Source organism: Sparus aurata, chromosome 19 (genome assembly GCF_900880675.1).
Source record: "Sparus aurata chromosome 19, fSpaAur1.1, whole genome shotgun sequence".
Lineage (NCBI taxonomy): Eukaryota > Metazoa > Chordata > Actinopteri > Spariformes > Sparidae > Sparus > Sparus aurata.
In genome coordinates, this window is record NC_044205.1 from 17,005,337 (window position 1) to 17,026,998 (window position 21,662).

The window sequence follows — 21,662 nt, forward strand, 5'->3', positions numbered from 1 at the left end:
ACCCATACAACCTCCTCTCCTCTCAGCCCGGCTGCTGTCCACGCAGTCTTTCACAGCTGCACAATCTCCATTTGCAAACACCTCATACACACACATAGAGACAGACAGATACACACACACACACACAGTGCCTGGAGCTAGGCATAAATACTATACATCATATTCCCACTCCACTGGCAAGTTTCCCTTCTCACTTGACTTGAGTTAAATAGCTGAAGTGAGGTGTACATTTTCTGAGTCTCTGCCTCTCTACTTAGCTCTGACAGTTTGTCCGGAAAGCGCTCTTCAGCAGCTCATCCATTTAGCGTATACTGACACGATCTGCCAGAGGTGCACTCCGAATAAGATTTATGAAAAAACTTATCTGGGCTGAAGTGAGGGAATGTTAAATGCCACACTGAGTTTTGGGAATGTAGAAAAAAAATTCTTTAACTTCCTACTAGATGAGCTGACAGAGTTGAATAGAAAACAATTTATCTTCAGGAATAAAGTTATATAAACATATATACCCTTGTCCCTATTATAACCTATAGGATGCCCCCACTGACACTGCTCATTATGCATCAAATGTATTCTTAAGTGACAGCAAGCTTTTTCAAATCTACAGTAGCTTCCTTTCACTTTCAAATATCTGGCATTCAGGAAACTACAAATTAACAGATGGGTGCTTATTGAATTGGGGGGGGGGGGGGGGGAAGATGACATTAATGGAATGTGCTGCCTTCTAATCCTTTGAGACGGAGGAATTTGCGACGGAGGGAATTCCTGTCATTCAGGGGGAAAACTATGAAGTCCGGCACACACAGAACTGCTGTACAGGCAACACAGATTTACTGCACTTGTGGACTCCCCACTTGTGACTACATGCTGCATCAGAAATGTAATGCAAACTGAACAAACTAACAGACACAGCAGAAGCTAAAGCAGAAGAAAAGAAAATAGAAAGAAAATAAAAAAAAAAAAATGAAAACATTGTGAGAAAGTTAAGTACCTGAAAGGCAGGAGAGCAGAGTGCTGGCTGAGTGAGAGGCTAGGATCCTCTCTGTGTTTTCCTCTCCTGTTTCTTCTCCGGGTCTCCCTCCGCTCATAGAGGGGTTTGTGTCTTGGTCTCGGGATTTTTGGGTTGAAGAGTAAGGGGGACCACACAGCTCCTGGAAGACAACCTCTCTCCTCTAATCCCCTCTCCGATGTGATGACACTCTCTAACCTCGACCATCTGTTGAAACACGTCCCGGAGCAGTCAGCACCGTGCTGTGTCAAGAACCCCACTCCCCTGCCCAATCACAGACCGGCTGCTGGGTGGCTCCTTGCTGCCAGGAGGCAGGGACAAGGACACAGCTCACAGCTCAGTGCTGAGGGAGACACACACACACACACATGCAATCACACACACATATACGCATGAAGTCACACACACACACACATACAGTCACACACACACATGCACACACACAGACACTCTACGAGATGGAAGCAAGAAAACCCCCAGTCATCGTAACCCGAGAGGTAGAGTAGGAGGAAGGGACAGGGAGAGTGAGAGGAGTGGAAAGGAAGGAATGGAGGGGAGAGAGGGAGAGAGAGAGCACAGGGAGAGAGAGAGAGAGAGAGAGAGAGAGAGAGAGAGAGAGAGAGAGAGAGAGAGAGAGAGAGAGAGAGAGAGAGAGAGAGAGAGAGAGAGAGAGAGAGAGAGAGAGAGAGAGAGAGAGAGAACATTTAAGTGACAAAAGCAGAGACTGATAAGATGGAGATAAAGCATTCTTGTGCTTTATAGTACCTTTTGCTCATAATGTTACTTAACAATTCTCACAAGCCTTAGGCTCACACGTGTGCGCACAAACACACACACACACACACACACACACACACACACACACACAACCCTATGTCCCTGACCCCTTTCCTCCCATCCCTCTCCCTGCAGCCCTCTCCCTGTGGTCTAAAGAATCAAACTAAAAACGCAATAAAAATTTGTATGGACTCTGTGGTGGGAATGCTGTTGGCACTAAACTGTTACATCTCCAGGCACAGAAGCACAGGCAGCAGCTCTCACACCTTTGTGCGATAAATCCTTACAGTCCTTCGGCTGCATTCCTGCCCTTCACCACCTATTGCCTTAAGTTAAAAGGAGGGCAGAGGGGAAGGCACTAAAATTACAAAGCTAAGGAAAGAGTAAGCTAAAAAGAGAAAGAAAAGGAAAAGAAGGAAAGATAAGAAGGGGTGTGGGTCTACGGCTAGATGGCAGCAGACTGATAAAGCAAACATTTACAGCTTACCATCAACCCTCCGACATTAACACCATTACCAGTGCATTTCCTAAATGTATCAACCAATTTTGGGTCCATTCATGCCAAACACAGTGAACATTATGTGAGAAAGTCTGTCACATTAATCATTTTGCTGAACCACTGTCCTACTCACTGATCCATTAAAAAAGGATTACAAGACCCTGATGATATTCAGGAGCAACTTCAAAGGCGAACCCTAATGAGTTAATACCCATTCGATATCTGACAGCATCACAATGAGTTAATCAGAGGTGTGAAACTGCAAAGAAAGACTTCTAAGTGGTTCATTTACATTCTGTAAGCAGCCTCTGTTTCAAGTCATCCTTTGATAGACACCGTTAAGTTCAAACAGGTTTACAGAGAGTTCTTAATGAAGACTTTGATTGTCCATCTCCAACTGTCCTTTAATCAATGATACTTTTAATCGGATCACTTCCTTTTTCCTAAAGAACCATCTTCAACACTGTTTGTTGTATGCTAAAATTATTTGCACGTAGCTTGAACCAACTAGTAAACTTTCCTACGCTGTAATAGTGCTCAGATCTTTCGTGTGTAACAGATTTCCATTTTAATTTGATTGCACCACACACAAACACCGAAGACTGGGACTTTTTTTTAGTGGGTGCTCCCAATTATATTCCCCTCAGGTTTACATATCAGGATATTGGATTAAACCAAACAAAGCCTATTTTCACTAGGGACACGTGAAACTTTCTCCAGCTTGGACTGATGTTTGAAACAGGGGCAGCGGCAAGGGAGAAAAATGGCCTTAGGGGGAAAAGAGCTCAAATTAGATTAACTAAATTCACAAAGACTGTCCCCAGCCCCTCCTGCATGGCTACACATATCCTAACCCACACCCCCAACCCCAGCCCCCACTCTCACGGACGAGAGGTTTCAAAAGGGCCTTCAGGCAGGCCAGGGGCGACGAAATCCCTGTGCTTTTTACTGGATTAAAGATGACTGCCCCACTGAGGGAGAGGGGCTGTTTTTTCATAAGCTGAGCACATCTGTAAACATCATGAATCCATCCAGACAGAAAGGTTATCAGGCAGTGTTTCCACAAGGAAAATATACACAGCATACTCCACACAAAGTGGTCACCTAGAAACCAAACGTTCAAGTTGTTGAAACTGGTTCCCAACACACATCATCCATTTTGCATGACCACTCTTAATCTCCGTTTTCTCTTCCACTGATGGAAACAACAGCAACAAAAAAGCAAGAGTAGAGGGAGGTCTATAAAATGGCCTCATCTTATGAATGACTGAATGACCTGCAGGGGGGCCAGTGGTTCTGGTAACCCCCATTCACCCTCCTTCTCCCCAACCTCGCCAAGCCCATGGTGGGTATCTAACACATAAATCAGCAGTACAATGACTAGTTTTCATTTACTCTAGACTTCTCTGCATCCCTATACAGTAGAACATCATACTCTTGTCCAAATTTTACCTTTAATCTTGGCCCTCTTCAGACCTCAGACATACTTCCCCCATTTTCCTTCCAGCTTTCCAACCATCAGTTGGGCCTGCAGGTGCAGGCAGAGGCCAGTGTTGGGGGGCTATTCGGTTCACTAGCCCCATTCTCTATGGCTGAATGAGATACATAGGGGTGTCATAGCCGTGCCAGTTTAAAGGACTGGAGCCGATACTGGGGGATACAGCGAGGATGGGGAGGAAGGCAAACCTAGGGGTGACATTGTCTTGTGCTAGACAGCATTTTAAATGTCAAGCACATGGCTACTGCCATACTAGCATTCTTTTGTAATGCAGTGCCACAGACTCATGCCAGATGACTGCTGGCTAACTTAATATTGAATCTGTAAGGTTCTTAAGATCCCTCTGAGTCGAAGATGTAAGACACTAGAGAAACTAAATACATCAACTACCCACAACTAATTAATTCTTACTCTGGGAGCTGGGCTTATGGCAACATTAGAGAAGACAAAACTGTTTTCAATAAGCCTAGGTGTGGCTAAATGTGTAAAGTAAGGTACTCCATTGATGCTGTTGTTTCTACATACAACATTTACTTTGGTCCTGCTGGTTCCCAGGACCCCTTACACTTCAGGGGGTTGAATCAGTGTCATCTTAAGTTCATGCCAAAGAGGCACAGCTGAGAGCCGGGGATGACTGGGATACAGCAGGAGAGCAGGAGCAGGACACGCACAGTTGGTCATGAATGTACAGGGCTAGGAGGAGAAATGAAAGACAGGAGAAAGGGAGGACAGAGGGGAGGCAGGAATACAGTAGGGACAGAGGGGCAGCAGGGGTAAAGAAAAAATAGCGAGAGAGAAAGTGGGGAATGGAGGAGGAGGCGGGCTTCTGTGGTTCAGTGACAGCTGAACATGCAGCACACGCATGTGGAGGGAGCTCTCCTCACGCCACCCCTCCTGCTGTGCCATGCATGTGCCCTTGTACTATATGTATGTGATTTAACATGCATGAGAAAGCATACATGCATGCAGACAAAAGTGGCTGCATCTGCCACAATATCCTGAATAAATCCCAGTCACAATAATTTTTTTTACACCTGGAGTAAACGTACTTTCATATGTTTACCGAGTTAGCATCATGGTGCACTTACGGTATACTTGGATTAAGCATAATTACATTAACAGTGTGTTACTTGTTACTTTCAACATCTTACTTACTTTTTTTTTTAAACAGCATAATTGAGCTTTTACCCTTATCTTGGTACTCACAATTATAAGTTATTGTGTGGATGTAAACATGTTTTGTATGTGTGAAGCACTCAAATTGCATGTATTACACAAAACATTAAATAACAATATATCACAAGTTTTTTTTTAATTATTTATAAGGTTGCCAATCATTGTTGCAATAAACACCAAGGCTGACACCCATTCCTGAAAGACCCCACTGTCAAGCAGCTGACAGGTAGTGCTGCAGACAATGGGAACAGACTAACACACAATGAACTCATTAACAGTAACCTGAGATCAAGTGTAAGGTAATGATGATGGGATTTAGAGGTCTGCTAATAATGACATCCACCAACAGACTTCAGTCAGATGCCAGATGTGCCATCACCTCTGTAGCAGATGTCTGCATGATGGTCAATCACAGCCATGAACCATCAGTGTAAAAGCCAGTTCCGCTTAAATAGAAGATAATATTGCATTTTGATAACATAATCTAATCTTCACGTCGTTTACGGCTAAAGTATTACCCTAAAAGTTCAAAGCAGTTTGCAGTATTTATCTTTTTCTCATAACATAAAGCACAAGTGACTATCCTTCATTAAAAGCAATTGTTTCCATAAGCCATACTGTCATTATGTCCCAATCACACATGTTGTTCTCTCAGCATCCCCAAAATACAGTTGACTTGATCCTTCTGCTGATCATTTGTGATCTGAAGAAAATTCGGAAGAAAATTTCCATACATAATATCAAATGACAGGTTGTACAATTGGTAATGATAAACAGGTGCAAATACTTACTTACTTCCACAGATCTAGTTCAAAAGGAATGTAGACTATATTGGATAATTCTTGGCATGAAAAAAAAGGTAAATGCGTCCAGATTTCCAAATAACAACAACTGTCAGCACAGACTTTGATTCCTTGGCCTTTTCAAGATGTCAAGGCACTTGAGAACACAGAGAGACTCTCCCTATTAAACCCTTTAGACACTATGTGGCAAAGACAGGGCCTCCTATCTTCCAAAACCATGGACAGATCAGGATATCAAATCCAAAGTCCATCCAACAAACATTTCCAAACTATGTTGCCTTAAACACAGTGACAATAAACCTCTTAGTCATTTTCCAAACTTAGAGTATGTTTCATGTACAGAGTAAAGATAAATCCAACGATAGTGGATAGAAAAACTCATGTAGAAATCTGATAGACCACCCAGTGAGTCATCTTAAAGATGGATTAGGACCTTCCAAATACTTCTACACAAGTTGGGAAAAGATGGTAAGAAAAACCAATCCCATCATTCCCCTTATCTGGTGGTTCACAGAATGACGGGAATGATTTGGGATAGCCTTAAGGTTCAGTAAATGGATAGATGGCTGGGAACCAGTGCTGTCAGCCACAAAGATATGAGATAGATACAACAGGCAGATACCGATTGTTTTCCTTGGGTCCAAGAAAGAAGATGAAAGACATTCAGACATCAAGACAATGGTGGTCATGTAGTGGCCAGGTTCCACAAACAAAGCCCCAGGCATCAGACTTCAATACAACCGAATTCCACTTTTTGAATTGTGAAACATGTTCAAGCCCTTTGTCACTGTAAGACAAGAGAAGTACAGGTGAGCACAATGTTAGCTTAGGACATCAGTGGGGGGTTAGAAGATCAGGAAGATCAACTGCAGTAATGGGGTTTTTAAAATGAATAGAATGCCATGCTTTGTAAACCTAAGCCTTGCCTGTGGACAGTACCCTGAACATCTGTCATTTTATAACAGTAGAAGTGGCACAAAAATGGGTTATGAAACATTGATGGGCAGCTCGATAAGAGAAAGATTCCAAAATAAAATAAAAAATATATAACAGCCCGTCTTTCCACTTGGACCAAAATATGACTCACAGTGAGTGCAAAATTCAGCTATTGAAAATCTTTTCTAAAGCATTGAATTCAAGGCAATTTTCTTGCAATTCTTGCTCTTTAAAGTTTGGATTACAACAGTCACCACACAGTCTCACCCTACTTTTCTTTCTTCTTTTTCTAGGACAACAGCATTTGGTGTGTGATTGGTGCTAAAACTGAGCCTGGACACTTTTTCTCAAAAAGTCTTTTACACAAGTTGGAATCTCTCATTAAATATACAATATCTTTCTCTCCTCTGCTTGTTCATGGTCTTGTTCTTTGTATTCATAGTACTGGCCAAGCAATTAAAAGAAAATGGCATAGCATCTGCTGGATTAAACTATTTTTTTAACCAGATTACTCAGTTTACTGAATGTGCCAACATTGATTAACTCATTTAACCTTCACGAAAGTGCTCTACATCTCTGAAAGTGTCTAAGTAGTTAGATTAAAAAGAAGAGATGGGATATGGTGCACAGACTTTGTTTAAGGAGTTTACTAGCTCAGTCCAAATCTGAATATGAACCCTTTGTCTGGAAATGTCAGTAAGCCAAACATATATTTAATCTCAACAAAGAATGTGTTTTTGCATCCAAAAAAAGATTTATTAAAGATAAAGGAATAAAGACATTGGTAAAGCATATCATTGACCCTGTGAGGAGAGTTCCACTGTAGCCACAAATCAACAGTCTCCACACCACTAAACAATAATGCATTCAACAAATAATCATTTCCCTTCATACCCTCGGACTCCGCAGACTCCACTCAGTCTCTTGGGTCACAGAAAAATCTGCTCCAAAAGTGTTTGTTTACACTGATATTCTCTGCAGAAAACAGGCCAACTCTTTGTTAACTTCTGAAAAAGACCCCGAAAAGACATTGAGAGAAGGCACTAATTGTTGTCATTAAGCCAGTGTCCAGCTCCTTCCTGTCTCAGAGGAGCTTTGGGAAGTCTTATTCTCACCGAGTGGTGCTCCGTTTCCGGAAGCCTGACTAATCCTCTCAGGCGAGAAGGTGAAAGGCAGGGACAAGGAGAAAGAGGGGGGAGCTGTATGTGGGAAGGAGGGCCTATGTGCACCATAACATTCAAAATGCTTGCTTGAAATTAATCCCATGAAGCATGCCGCCAGTGGCCTGTTGAGAGGGAGAATTAGGATTTGCGTGGAGCAGATAGGCCATTCAATTATCCCCTAAGAGGCCATTAACTGTCCGCAGGCCACGATAAGGACCGAATCTTTAATTTGTCAGCAGAATGTGGCAAGAATAAGGGGTCAGGTTAGCGCATACATAGCATGTTGACATATAGTCGCTTAATGATGCATAACTACACAACAGCTCCAGTGAATGCTGCGGTTCTGTTCTTAACAGTCACCCAAAAATAGTGCAACAAGCCTGCAACAATAAGTCCATCTTAAAAACATCACGTATTTTGATAATCGAATAATCGTTTCTTCAATCAAAAATGACGCTGCTTCTTAAATGTAAGGATGTGCTGAATTTTTATGGCATAGATCAGGGGTGTCAAACTCATTTTCAGCCCGGGCCACATCAACATTATGCTTGCCCTTAAAGGGCCGGTTGTAACTGTAAGACTGTATGAATGTAACTACTCCGTAAAATATTGTAACAAATAAGTGTCTCTGCATTTAATTATTATTAATTCAACTGTACAAATATTGAACAAGCATTTACATAAATGTAAAAATATATTTAAGCACATTGCTCTGTAATTATAACTAGTCCCTTTAATTTATCAGGTTAAGAAACCCACCATTACTCCATCAATCACAGATCAAACTTTTCAAATTAATAACAAAGATAAGCCAAATATGATCACACACAAGTTATTACATCAACTTTGTTCAAAATGTTTTTGTCACTGTTGAGTTGGGCAGAACTATGGCACACAAATAATTCTGAGCTGCTAAAACACGTCTCACGTGTGTGGCATTTTAGAAAAACAAAAAGCAGAGAGCCTTGCAGAGGTAATGAGAGATGGTTTTGATTACAGTAAATATTTGAACACATACACCTGTAAACACACTGAATATGTGGCATTAACAGAGCACATGAAAAAGCACCAGGAACTGAGGCTGAGATGCTTTGACAGACAGGAAAGTGGGCAACATTGTCCTGTTCCAACTGGGACCTCCACAGGTGTAGTTTTCGCTGGAAAGCTGTGACCATGTCGGACTTCACTAATCCAACCAAGCCCGTTTTTCCTCCACACATTGCAGATGCACCATCGGTAGTTAACCCATCAACTTGTCCCACGGTAATTTAGTTTTACTCACGGACCTTTCCATCGCATCAAAAATGTTCCTGCCCGTTGTCGTCGTCCCATGCATGGCAGCTACATCCAAGAGCTCGTCGCTGACGGTGAAGTCTGCCTTCACGCCTCTTATGAAAGTGGACAGATGCGCTTTATCCATGTTGTCCGCAAAAAAGCAGGTAACTGCGTGACTCTTCGGCCAGCTGTGTTGTCAGATTGTCTGCTAGTTCCTTAACTCGGTCTGCGATGGTGTTTCTTGACAAACTGATATTGTTAAAAGTCTGATTCTGGTCGGGGCACACCTGCTCACACACCTGCTCACACACCTTTAGCTTGCACCGCTTCACAAATGCGCCCTCCGAAAAACACTTGGACGCTCGGGTGATTTCTTCAGCCACAATAAAGCTAGCTTTCACTGCTGCATCACTTTTAGCGGTAGCTTTGGTGAACACATTCTGCTGCAGCTGCAGTCTGCCTTTTAATTTGTGGACAACTTCTCCATCACTTCTTAGAAATCCGCTTTAGTCAAACGCTGATATGGAAACACTGGAATCTCGCGGCAGGATGCGGTCTTTTCGCGGGTCACACAATGCACGTAGGGTTATCGGGTCATCGACATGCATTGTGGGAGATGTAGTTTATGGTCACTGTACACTGTAAAGCAGTGTAGACTTTTATTTTAAGACAATTGTATACCTTTTAAGCTCTCGCGGGCCACATAAAATGACGTGGCGGGCCGGATTTGGCCCGCGGGCCTTGAGTTTGACACATATGGCATAGATGGTAAATCTTGATACTATCTTTAGTGACGATGAGAACTGAGATAAGAAGATGAAAAGAATTGTAAAAACAATTGGCAGATTAAATCAATAATTTAAATTATTGTTAGTTGCAATCTTTAACAAGCAAGCCAAATCCCAAATAATGAGGCCCAAGCAACTAAACTGGCAAGCTTATAGACATCAACTACAGCAATGGTGCCCACATGGAACACTTGGTACTCACACTGGTTTAATTGGAATACAAACTGGGTTTTCTGTGCCCAGTAAGATGAAAACACAGGGATGTGGCTACGGCTTTTAACAGGGTGTTGGTTGGGTTCCTGGGCGAGCGGAAGCACTGTGGCTCCATGTGATTTGTGATTCGCACGCGGGAGGGAGGAGAAGCCTTTTAATCTGTGCCCTAGACTCCGCTTCCTCTCTCTAGGAGAAAATCAGCAACATAAACGACTCACCACTGCACAACTGCACAACCACTGTGATGTTTATGACCTAGTGAAGGGCCACACAGAGCAGAAGGGTCGTTTATATGAGAATAGGTACAAAAGCAGGACCCTCCCCTTCTCTAAGCTCCCTTATCGAGCCACTTTTATATTCACAGGCCCTCACCAACCACACTCTGTATCCATTTCAACTCTCTCTACCTATTTTCCTACTTTTAAGATTTGTTTCACATTTCTATACCATCAACCTCAGTTGGTCATTCCCCTCGACTATTGAAGAATGCCCATTTCACAGACAAGATTTTAGGAGAGAAGACCATAGAAGTCACGTCTCAAACAGGTGCAAATTCCAGTGATGCCTGCGTGCGCTTGGACACTACTCTGTCTCTATAAACCTGGGCCAAGTAGCACGCTGACGGTGATGGCCAGCAGAGATGTCTGACAGCTAGACCTGCTTTCATTCCCCATATCAACTTGAATTTTCCCATTGTTTTACTATGTGTGTGTGTGTGGTGAGTAAGGCAGACAGAAAATGAAGAGACTGAATACATGTTTTAAATACATAAATGCTTGTTGCCTTGATTTGAAAACTCTTTAATAATTAAGTGTCAACAAAACCTCATCATGACTATTTAATCATATTTACTATGACTGAATGGTATTAAAATGTAACACACTCCCAAGGTTTTCATTTCATGCTCATCCTGTAGACTGCAATGTCTGGAAACATGTACCGGACAGCCCATCCCAGCGGAGAATTCAGAGTCTGGGGCTGTGTGGGTGGGTGAGCACTCATTTGAAGAAAACTCCCAATAATCCAATTAAGCACATAATTTCCTTTAGTACACAGGAATTGAATCAACTGTCAGAAAGCAGCAGAGTCAGAGAATGTGAAAAGCAAAAAGAGTGGACAGAGAAAGGGTAAGAAAAGGCTTTTCTGTGTACTGTTCAGCTGCTGCAGTGAACAAAATGCAAACAAAGCTTTGGAGAAAGAGGCTTTAGATCTCGACAAACATGGCGGGGCCTCCCGTGCTCCACTTTGTAACTGTCCTGCTTGGCTGGCGATCAGCTCTCTCGTCCAGGACCAGTCTTTAGCAGAGATCCCTTGACCAAGAGCCAAGCTGCCTTTCACAGTGCGCAAGTGTGTGTGCGTGCACGCGTGCTTGAATATGCATGAGCGGAGATGGGGCTCCTCGACTGTTCTCTGTGCTGTTCTATAGCTGACCTCACATTCATAAAGAAAGAGAAATAAAAGAGGGACAGAAATAAGATGGTAAATATGGATGTATGGGTATATTAGCTCCATTACGTGACAGAGAGATATGTTGCCTGAAGGCATAAATGTACATAATATCACCCATCATGACTCCTACCTGAACTGATATGGATATGAAGTTGTTTCAGTGAATAAACTCCAGCAAAGAGAGGGGCATTAGAGGGCAGAAAAACAGTAGAGGAATTCAGAATATCCTCCTCGTAAGTGCTTATCTTCCCTCTTGGGGCATGGAATCTCAGCCACAATGACGAGGCCAAAAAGGAGAAAACGGGCATCACCTTGTGAATATTTCTGTCAAAAAAAGTCACATAAAAATCATGGTTTTCACAAAAGCTGCCTGAAACATACATTCATATTGGAAGCCGCAGTTATAAACAATGCTAATAAAATTCAGCCCATGTTTTCCCGTCTCTCCGTCACCCCCATCTGCCTCATGTTGCCAAGCCTGTTGATCTCTTAAACTTTACCAAGACAATCTGATAACAATACTGTGTGTTCAGGATGATTACAGGCACACCTGGCACAATCTCAGGCTACAAGGGCAGATCAATTGTATGATGAGATTACAAATGAAATCTAATTGTGATAATCCTCATAACAAAGATAGAGGGAGAGAAAGAGATTAACAAAGAGGGACTAAATTAAAGCAAGGGAGAAGAGGAATAAAAGACAATGGAGGAGGGCAATATGGTCACAATCAAACTGGCAATAGACAACTTTTTTGCTCCAATTTGCACAATCTATATTTAAATCAGTTCCTTATAAGCCTCACTTTCACTATGCAATTCTGTCTGCAACCAGGTACAAAATGTCTTGGGAAAAAGAAGGCTTTTGATTTACATTACAAGTCTATCTACTTTTTCTTCAAAGAATTAATAAAAAACTAAACTTGGACTTTTTCTCCTAATATTTTCTTCTACTCCCCTCTTCACCCCAACGGCCACTCCTGTAGAATAACTGTACTTGTTTTCATGAAGCAATACTGGAACTATGTTATTACTCGGAGAGAAACAATTATGGCAATTTTACATTACCGCTGTCCTATTTCCAAAGTGGTGATGATAATTTTGATAAAACCTAACCTAAGATCTGTGAACTAATTTCTTTTGATAATACTAAATATTACAACAAATGAAATAACTCTAAGCCTTTGAATAAAGGCAGGAAGGAGGGAATGAAGATATGAATGAATGAGAGATAAAAAGGGAGGTAGCATGGAAGGTAGAGAGAGTGCCTCCATTTGTGCCGCCCAGGCTTAAACTGTGAAAAGGGGTGCTCAGCTTTTCTTTTTCCAAGCTTTCATATCCTAAAAAGAACCCCTCTTAATTCCTCATTCTTCATTTCCTGTTCCTGTCCGCGTCCAGATGGCCAAGGGATCCAGAGAACATCCGTAACGGAATGACTGAAGACTTTCATGACCGAGCTGGTGCTGAGCAGGATAAAGTAAGTGGGAGGTAGAAGGATTTGTATCATCACAGTACAGACGTCCAGCCTCTTTTACCCATAAACCATCAACTGTATTTTTGTATGTAAAACATTCACTGCAAACTAACCTGCAGACACGCTGTAATAGACATAAACATAATAGACACAGTGCATGTAGATATGTTTAGAGATCTCACATTTCTAATACAGCTGATGAACCCAAAAATCCTTCATCTGAACTCAATGCGAGGGTTGAATCTGAACTCCTTAAAAAACTGGAAAAATAGTGTCTTGTTTTATACGGAGATGAATGTGTTTAGCTTGGTGTCAAACATGCTGAAACCATACACGTAAGAAAGAACGGGATAAAAAATGTTGAAGGCTTTATGGACCCCTTGCCACATATTGTACACCACTTGAGCTGATGCTGAAATCAAAACTGTACGGTGACTGAATTAAAAAGCAGTCATAAATATTACAGCCTATAGCTTAGATAAACATGCTTCGGGAACGCAAAAACATCACAGCTGTGGAAGAGCTTCTGCACTTGTCGGATCGCATCCAGGTATGTTAGCAGAATGAGAACATAAACGGACTGGTTTACGGTGGGCAATAAAAACAAGTATTCTTCCAATCTAATACCTTATGCTAAAAATAAGTGGGAGAGTAACAGCAGCACCACAATAAGGAAACATTCTTATGTTCGCCTTATATTGCAGTCATAACTTTATATGCCTATTTATCTATTTCTATTATGCTGTCCATTTTCTCAAAAGTGTGCTTGCAAACTGAGCAGGAAAACAGAAAGGTAGCTTTGAGGACTATGTAGCTGATATGGGTGGTCGATCTAACCAAAATATGAGCTATTCATAAGCTATTTAAGTGCAATAAAAATCCACAATCTAAATTGCAATGTTTTTCGCTCAATTATGAAATGCCCTTTAGACTACAACCAGACTTGAAATAGCCTATGACTTTCTCCATTTGCACCACTAAAACACAATACAGCAATAAAGATATCTATTTTTGGCAGAAGCTCCACATCTGCCATGCCCAACTTTAACTCATGTTGCATTGTTTACATCACCCAAGGAGGAGCTATATGAAGTAATTTGACCACTTAGTTGGCTATATCACTCTATCACTATGTTCACAAGGCAAAGATCTGCTGGTCAACAAGGTTATGTAAAGTTTGGGAACATAAGTAAAATACATTGAATATTGCAGTTTCTGCAATAGGCCTGAAAGGCAGATTGTGACACCTTCAAGATGGAATCTAAAATCGTCAGATTGCTCACCCTGACTAATGTCAATTTTCGTGGAAAAACTGTCATGGAAAAGTGCGGATTAAGGAGACTCAGCTGAGGTGTTTAACTTCGGGTAAAGAGGGATAATGGGTTACCAAAGAGATCAAACCTATTAAGCCCTTCCCTAGCGGATGTATTACCCAGCCACACGCTCCAAGCTTACTGATATAACAGGTTAAATCATTCCGTTTTGGGATACTGTCTGAATCCCGTTTTGGAGAAACAGCAACGCGGCTCAGCCACAAATATGTTGAGTCAAAAAAGGCTGACAGAAATTGCCTATAAAATGTGCTCTGTGCACTTTCCACATCACATCAAGTTTGCCATATGAACCCCATGCTCTTGGCATCTTTTGTAATGACATTACACAATGGTGTTCCATGTCAAACAGCAAGTTGGTCCTCTCGCATCACTGGCCAAATAGAAATCACAACCTCAAGTTTTACATCCAAGTCAAAGAAAACTAGGCTGCTGGCACCACAAATGTAGAAATCTGGATCAGCAGGAAGTCAAAGGGCTTTCACTTCAATGTCTTTGCTCCCACAATTAAGACTTCATAAATATATCCCAGAATATAAAACACTTAAAATGGAGCCCTTTTGCACTGCATTTGACTGACAAGGCCACTACACTCCAAATTACTCACAGGCACACAGCAGGCAGAGTGTTTGGCCGAGATGTGTGTGTGGTGCCAGTGTGCTTGTACACAAGCCAAACTTTTGGAGGCAATTGTCAAGGGCATGCAAGTCTTGGCCATGAAAGCCATCTGGAAAGTAGCAGAAACGCCACTATTTACAGCTATAAATAGAACAAATAAGGGCCACAACCAGAGTGATAATCCCTCAACAATGTGGCGGCTTTGCGGCATTACTTAATGTTCCACGACAAGACTTGGAGGAAACGTACTTATCCACCTAAGCATCCCGTGTTCCTCTCAGATAAACTGACCCTGAACACATTATGATGAGGGCAGAGTGGTGGGAGAGCACATGACCTATGACCTGGGCTGGAGGAGTCAGATAGGCCTGGGATAAGTAGTATCAGACACTTTAGTCATGGACTGTCGCTAAATCCCCACTCGTCTTAAAGAATCCTTTTCAGTACAAATGGAGTGGAGGCAAACATTGCAGCTAGGTACATCACGATATGTTGGAAACAAAATTGATGAGAGGGTAACAGGTCAAGTTTAATCATTTCTCTTGATCTAGCTACAGGATTAGAGAGTTAAAGGTCCCATATTATACTGTTTTTCATCAATTTCACACAGCTGTCAGAGGTCCAACAGCTCTGTATTCGATATGCATTACCCCAAAAACATCCGTGGTCCTGCATTCCAGCTGTCTAAAGGCCCCCACACACCGCCCAGACATCCAACAGCCTTATCCGACCACTCTCCGACCACTCTTTTGCCTCTTGTCTGACCCGTTCGGCAGAAAAGTTGCACTGAACACACCGCTTCGACGTACTGCCTACTCCACAGTAGCGTGTACGTTCTGCGCTTGCGCGAGATGCAATAAGCGGGTGGCGCTTGTGTTGTGAGTTGTAAACGAGAGGCTTGAACACGCAACTCTCTTTACTTTCGATCAAAACGAAACTTAACTATTTCCGATAAAAACAGCTGCATACTAAACATGTAGCGAGGCATTACCAGACGAACAAGAATTAATTCGTCCTGAACGGACATAACAACTAGTCTCGTGCCAGTACTGCAAAACATGGAAACGGGGAATGACGGAACGGAGTACATAGAAAAACAAAGCGCACACAGTATTCCGCCCCTCCCACACACCGCGCTGATTCGCCAGCACAACGCCAATCAGAACGGCCATTCAGCTGGCACACAACCAATCAGAGAATCCAATGGCTCAGACGTCCGACGGCCCTCCTCCTCAGACTTCGCACGCTCAGTCGGATCCGACAACGTCCGACGCAGCTGAACACACCAAACATATGTGTTCCCGACCTCGTCCGAGCCACTCCAAACGCTTCAGACGTCCAACGGTTGGGCCAGTGTGTTCCTACCTTAAAAGTCGCTCTGCTGAGCTGTATTCAGAGCACTCTGTTTCTGTGCCTGCACCTTTAAATGCTAATGAGCTCCGTCTGTCAACGCCTACTTAGAGAGCCTTGCCTGCTTCGTCACTCTCAGGGAGAGGAAGCCCCTTATGCTAACGGTAGCATGCGCTAATGTTTACGGTGCATGTAACACTATGGCTCGGAGATTTTTTCGTTCAACCGAACCAGTTTGACCCAGAATCGGACCCAGAAGGAGAGGCTTCTGAAGAAGTACAGACTCTGCGGCTGCAGCAGGACGTTTCAGAATGGTTAGTGTGGCTAAATAATGTTAGTTTGTTTGTGTTGTTACAGTTACTACCGTGTAGCTAATGGCTAACAGCTAGCAAAAGCTGTGTTTGTCGCATAGTCTCTGTCTCCAGTCTGCACGTTTCCAGACTTTCTACTGTGACAACCAAGCTCCATCGTAATATTATTAACATCACACACGCTTCAAACGCCACTGCATAGCGAACCGAAGTGGAGCTAACTAGTTAGCCAGTTTCCAGCTGACTTCACCATACTCGTTGGCAACTGTAAATACTATCAAACCGCGGCGTAACTTATCGGTGGCTCGGGTGCAGTTGTTGGGTCCGGTATGGTTGAGACTGATCCTTCTACGAGGATCAGTGTCGAGGCAAAGACAGCGTTGTACTGACCCTCGTTACTGAAGCAGTCCGATGTAAAGTGGTTAGCACACACATACAAGCTAACACGAACCGCAGCCGGCACGTTGTCATTAAAAAGGAAACACAACCACGGTCTCTTCTGTTGTTCTGTAGCTGGGACAGAATATAGGCACTTATGTTGATTTGTACAACCAACAACAGAGCAATTGTGTGTCTAGCTCTGAGCGACAACGTTGTGAAACACTGCTGTCTCTCCGCTGGACACACCGAACTTCACCTCAGGGATGAACGCCCCCCTCTCTGATATCTCCTATCACCGCGCAGAGGAGGTCGGCCTGTGATAATGACTCCTTTCGTTACGTAACGAAAGGAGCAGAATCTGAACAGCCTGTAGGAGCACCTTGTTACCAGTTGGTGGGCTGCAGAGACCATGCAGAAATCACTGGTTTTCCTCATTCTGGGAGTTGGCAGGCTAAGGGAGGACCAGCTTATATATGTTGAGAGCAGAGAAAACGTGTTTTTTATGATATGGGACCTTTAAGTTTAACAAGTGGTTGTTAAACAGCTGTATCTAACACTGGAATAAAGAAAAAAAAGTTAACAACATGAGCACCTCTCCAATTGTCTGTCTGTTAAAGAGAAGACTGGATCCAACAACTAGGGATGCATGATACACATGGGCCATAAATCACTGGCCCAATATTGGGAGATTTATATTGTCAGCTGTATTTTGATGAAATTATAGCTGAATGGAGCTGTTAATATGAAGCAAAAATGCTTTCATTATGTGAATAATCACATTATTTACACACTCCATTACAATAGGTGGTGTTATCGCACTAATGACTTAAGAATTTTGCACCTGGGTAGGCTTTGAAGTGAGCTTTCGTTGTGGCCAAACCGTGTAATTACAAAATGCACTTGGGTTCAGCGACACTTTACCCCATAGGCTTACATTGTGAAAGAAACAGCTGTTGACCTATGGATCCTTTTTTTGGGCGTCACAACCCCTACTCATTTGACCATCATAATTCAAGCTATTCAGTCCAATAAAATTTGGACAGCCGAGAAGAGCCGCAAGACTAGATCATTTTATTACTATTTATAAAAGCAGGGCGCTAAACCGTAAGTTTCACGGTTATTTTTATATTCAAACTTTTTTGGCTTCATGCACCATTGAGCAGCTTCAATGGAATAAACAGGGCATCGCCAACACTGTATCCAGACTTTAATTGTTAGATCTATGGGGTAAAGCAATACTGTGTAGACTTCTGCGAGACCAAACATTTTGTTTTAACAAACAGTGACAACAGATGTCAAGTCATTGGATTCTATTAATATTGCTGCTTCTCTGGAAAACAGGAGATTCAGCTAGGCTGTGCTCGTTGTACATGCTATGCTGAGTTGATGGGCCAGTTGCCGACTCAACCTAAACTGTAATCATGTGAGTCCCTTCGGAACAACACATCAATTCAGATCAAACTGTCAAACTAGGCAGTGCTGATCAAACATGATCTGTTATTGCGTAGCCCATTTCTTACCTCAAATGTTTCCAGAGGTGTACTGTTAAGCTGTAATACGATAGAGTTTGTGACCTGGCTGCCATGTTTTCCTGCTTGAAAATGAATGAGCCAAAACCAAGCACAGCCCAACTTTACATGATGTAGCCTGCTGAAGCATTTAGTGGTTTGGTGTGTCCAGGTGCATCCTTGCCAGAGGTAGTTTGTTTCCTGCTTTAGGTCACAAGAAAAGTGAGGGCCAAATCCCTAACCTGGCAACCTTACTGCCTCCCATATTTACTCTATACACAGATATATTTCAGCAGCCCCCCCCCCCCCCGTTTTTTAAACTGATGTTTCTGATTCTCATTACCGAGTAGTTTCCCCCCGCCCCCCGTGGCATTGTGTTTGCTCCTTCTTGCTTGACATGGGGGTAATACATTAAAATGTATGAGGCTTTATCCTACCCCGTTCAAACAGAGCCAACTTGGGTTTGCCCAGACCACAATACAAAACATGTGCACATGCATACACATACACAAAGTCAAACCCTGCCATTGTTTTAGTAAGAGGGCAGAACATCCACACTGGCAGTGTCTAAGATGAAATAGTGTACAAGAAACAAAAAGTGGCCATTACATTATTAGCAGCAGGAAGGAGATCAAGCCTCCAGTCCACAGAGACAACTATGCCAAAACCAAAGAACATGTATTTAAGGTAACTGTCAAATTTTACTTTGCCACTGTTTAACGCTCTCTTAGTCATTTTATTACAAAACCATCTTGCAAATTACTTCTTGTGCCAGCTTCCACATTTGGAGATTCTAACACTGCTTGAGTTGTTGTTTACGGATCTCTGAATAAAAACAACAGTGAGGCTAAACAGGTAAGTAAAAACTTAAGCTTGAAGAAAAATGTGTTATCTGCTAATATGTTTAGCTCCCTGAGGGAAGCAAACATGCTTAGACTTAATGCAAAACATATTGAAGTATCAAAGCCCCGCATCCTCTGAATGTTAACAACAGAGCACAGCAGCAATCCTCACAATATTCCCCTAATCCCCTCCAAAATGGGTCTCATCAATGGAACAAAAAAACTGAAAAAAGATCAGGAAGTTCATTTTTAATAAGAAGATGGTATAAGAGAGTTTGAGATTAATCTTTGCAAAAGTGCTGCAGAGACTATTTGGAGGAGTTTTCTTTTTTTTGTCTGACATCAGCATCAGCTCTGGGCTCAGTCTTAAACACATACCAATCATTACTGGCAAGTTTGTTCTGGCAATCCATTGGATAGGAGAAGGTTATCAGATATCAGCCCTCAGTGTTGTGTGAACCAAACCCTAAGGTCTTGCTCTAGGACATATCTATTGCATATCACAGATCCATCAAACACAAGGCCTGATCAAGCTGCTGCTTGGCTAAATCTTCGCATTTTACCACAGTGAACAACAAGAAATGAATAAGAAGTGAATAAATACACACAGTAAGGATCCGAGAAATCTAAAACTGAAAATTGGTTCCGTTTGAAATGTGTGTTTTTATAACATAACCTGTCCCTGTGTATTTATGTCTTCAGAAGCATCAATATCAAATTACATTAATCTTATTTTTTAATAGATGCTAATAAAACCTGTACCTCCATTCTCCATTCCATATTTATTCACTTCACTCAATTCTCAAATGAAACTCTGGAGTTTAAATATTGAGCTGCAATTAGGATAGAGAAATACGAATGGGCCTACACCAATGACTGTGTAAGCACTTGTGTGTGCGTTCCTGTGCGTCATTTTCACTTCAAGAGTTTGAGGTTCGACGTATCAAATATAGAAGTAATGAGAAACTAACTCTCCAAACTCTTTCCCACATCAATCTCACTGACTAGCTGGTGTGTTGTGTGCCCGTTTCCCTGAGAGCTGAGGGGTCTGGTGGTAGACAGAAGCTCAGGTTAAGCTCAGACTGCAGATAAATCAACTTGGATTCATATCCTCCTAACTCCTTTCCTTTCCTCCAAGACCTCCCAGCTTCCCTGGGCCCAGCAGGACCACAAGCAGCTGTATCAAAACAACACTAAATCATCTCCACCACTGGTCTAGATAAACAACCTTGCACAAGAAAAACACTACATTACACCAATCTATATAGCACACCAAAGAAATGCCTTCCCCAGAGCACTGAAAATGATACTGTTATTAAGTTAACATTCGCTTTACCCACATGAAATCTCTTAATTCTCAGTGCTGTTTGTCCATTTTTTTTGTGTGTTTCATGATTAAATATGTACAGCCCAACTTTAAAATGGGTTAAGTGAAACGTTCAAGGGGATTATTACTGTAGTCTAAGTTCACCAAGTTCACCTGAATTGCAGGAATAATCAGTTCACCTGAATTGCAGAAAATATCAGTTAACTATTAACTTATCTAAAGATCGGTTCAAAGTTGCAAATACAAAGACAAAGGTTATTTCAACTGGTCAAATACAGTTTTTTTCAGTTTAGTAAGTATTACATTGCAAACTAAAGTCAGAGAGAAAAGTGCAGTAACAAAACAAAAAAGAATAGTAATTTCATTCAACATCAGCGTCTCATACAGTAGTATGGGAGGTTGTTCTCTGTCTCATCGCCCACTTGTGGAAAGTATGACTCAGACTTGACTCAGTCTTTCATATTACAGTCTTTGCTCTTGATCAAGTCCACAGATCTTTTATTTATTTACTCATTTTCTTAAACATGAAAAGCTAGAGTGTACACACCACAGAAAATGTTTGTCCTGCTATTATACTGCGTAGTTGATTTCGAGAAGAAAGGAAAACAGACATTTTACAGTGATGGTTATACAAAGCATATGCAACAGTTCAATAGTTGCTGCATGCGACTTCTAGCAGCATTTTCAGGGGTCAGCGACAGAAATGGTTTGAGGGTCGATTTGTGGTGGGACCACACATGGTATAATTTATGGTATTTTTGAATGTATTAGACCTATTTGGAACTTGATTTCAAAATGATTTTAAAATATGTCCTATATCATTTTGATGACATAAAACAGACTACATGAAAACCGCTTTCTCTCTTTCATCACATACAGTAACAGTGTTGTTCGTCAAAAATGCTCTAATACCAGCACCACCAAGGAGGGGGACA

At 42.0% G+C, this 21,662-nt stretch overlaps 1 protein-coding gene across 6 annotated transcripts in view; it reads right to left on the reverse strand.

Annotated features, from left to right (window-relative positions):
• The window catches only part of sulf1 (sulfatase 1), an 88,988-nt gene that overhangs the window by 35,401 nt on the left and 31,925 nt on the right, over positions 1-21,662 (reverse strand). For 2 of the 6 annotated variants that reach the window (XM_030397724.1, XM_030397725.1), the window contains exon 1: positions 992-1,506. The exons of 1 other annotated variant lie outside the window; for it this stretch is intronic. The gene's annotated coding sequence lies outside the window, so the exon portion shown is untranslated. Of the gene's footprint in view, positions 1-991; positions 1,507-21,662 lie in introns of those variants that run through there. 3 more of the 6 variants (XM_030397721.1, XM_030397719.1, XM_030397726.1) reach the window with 3 other exon arrangements.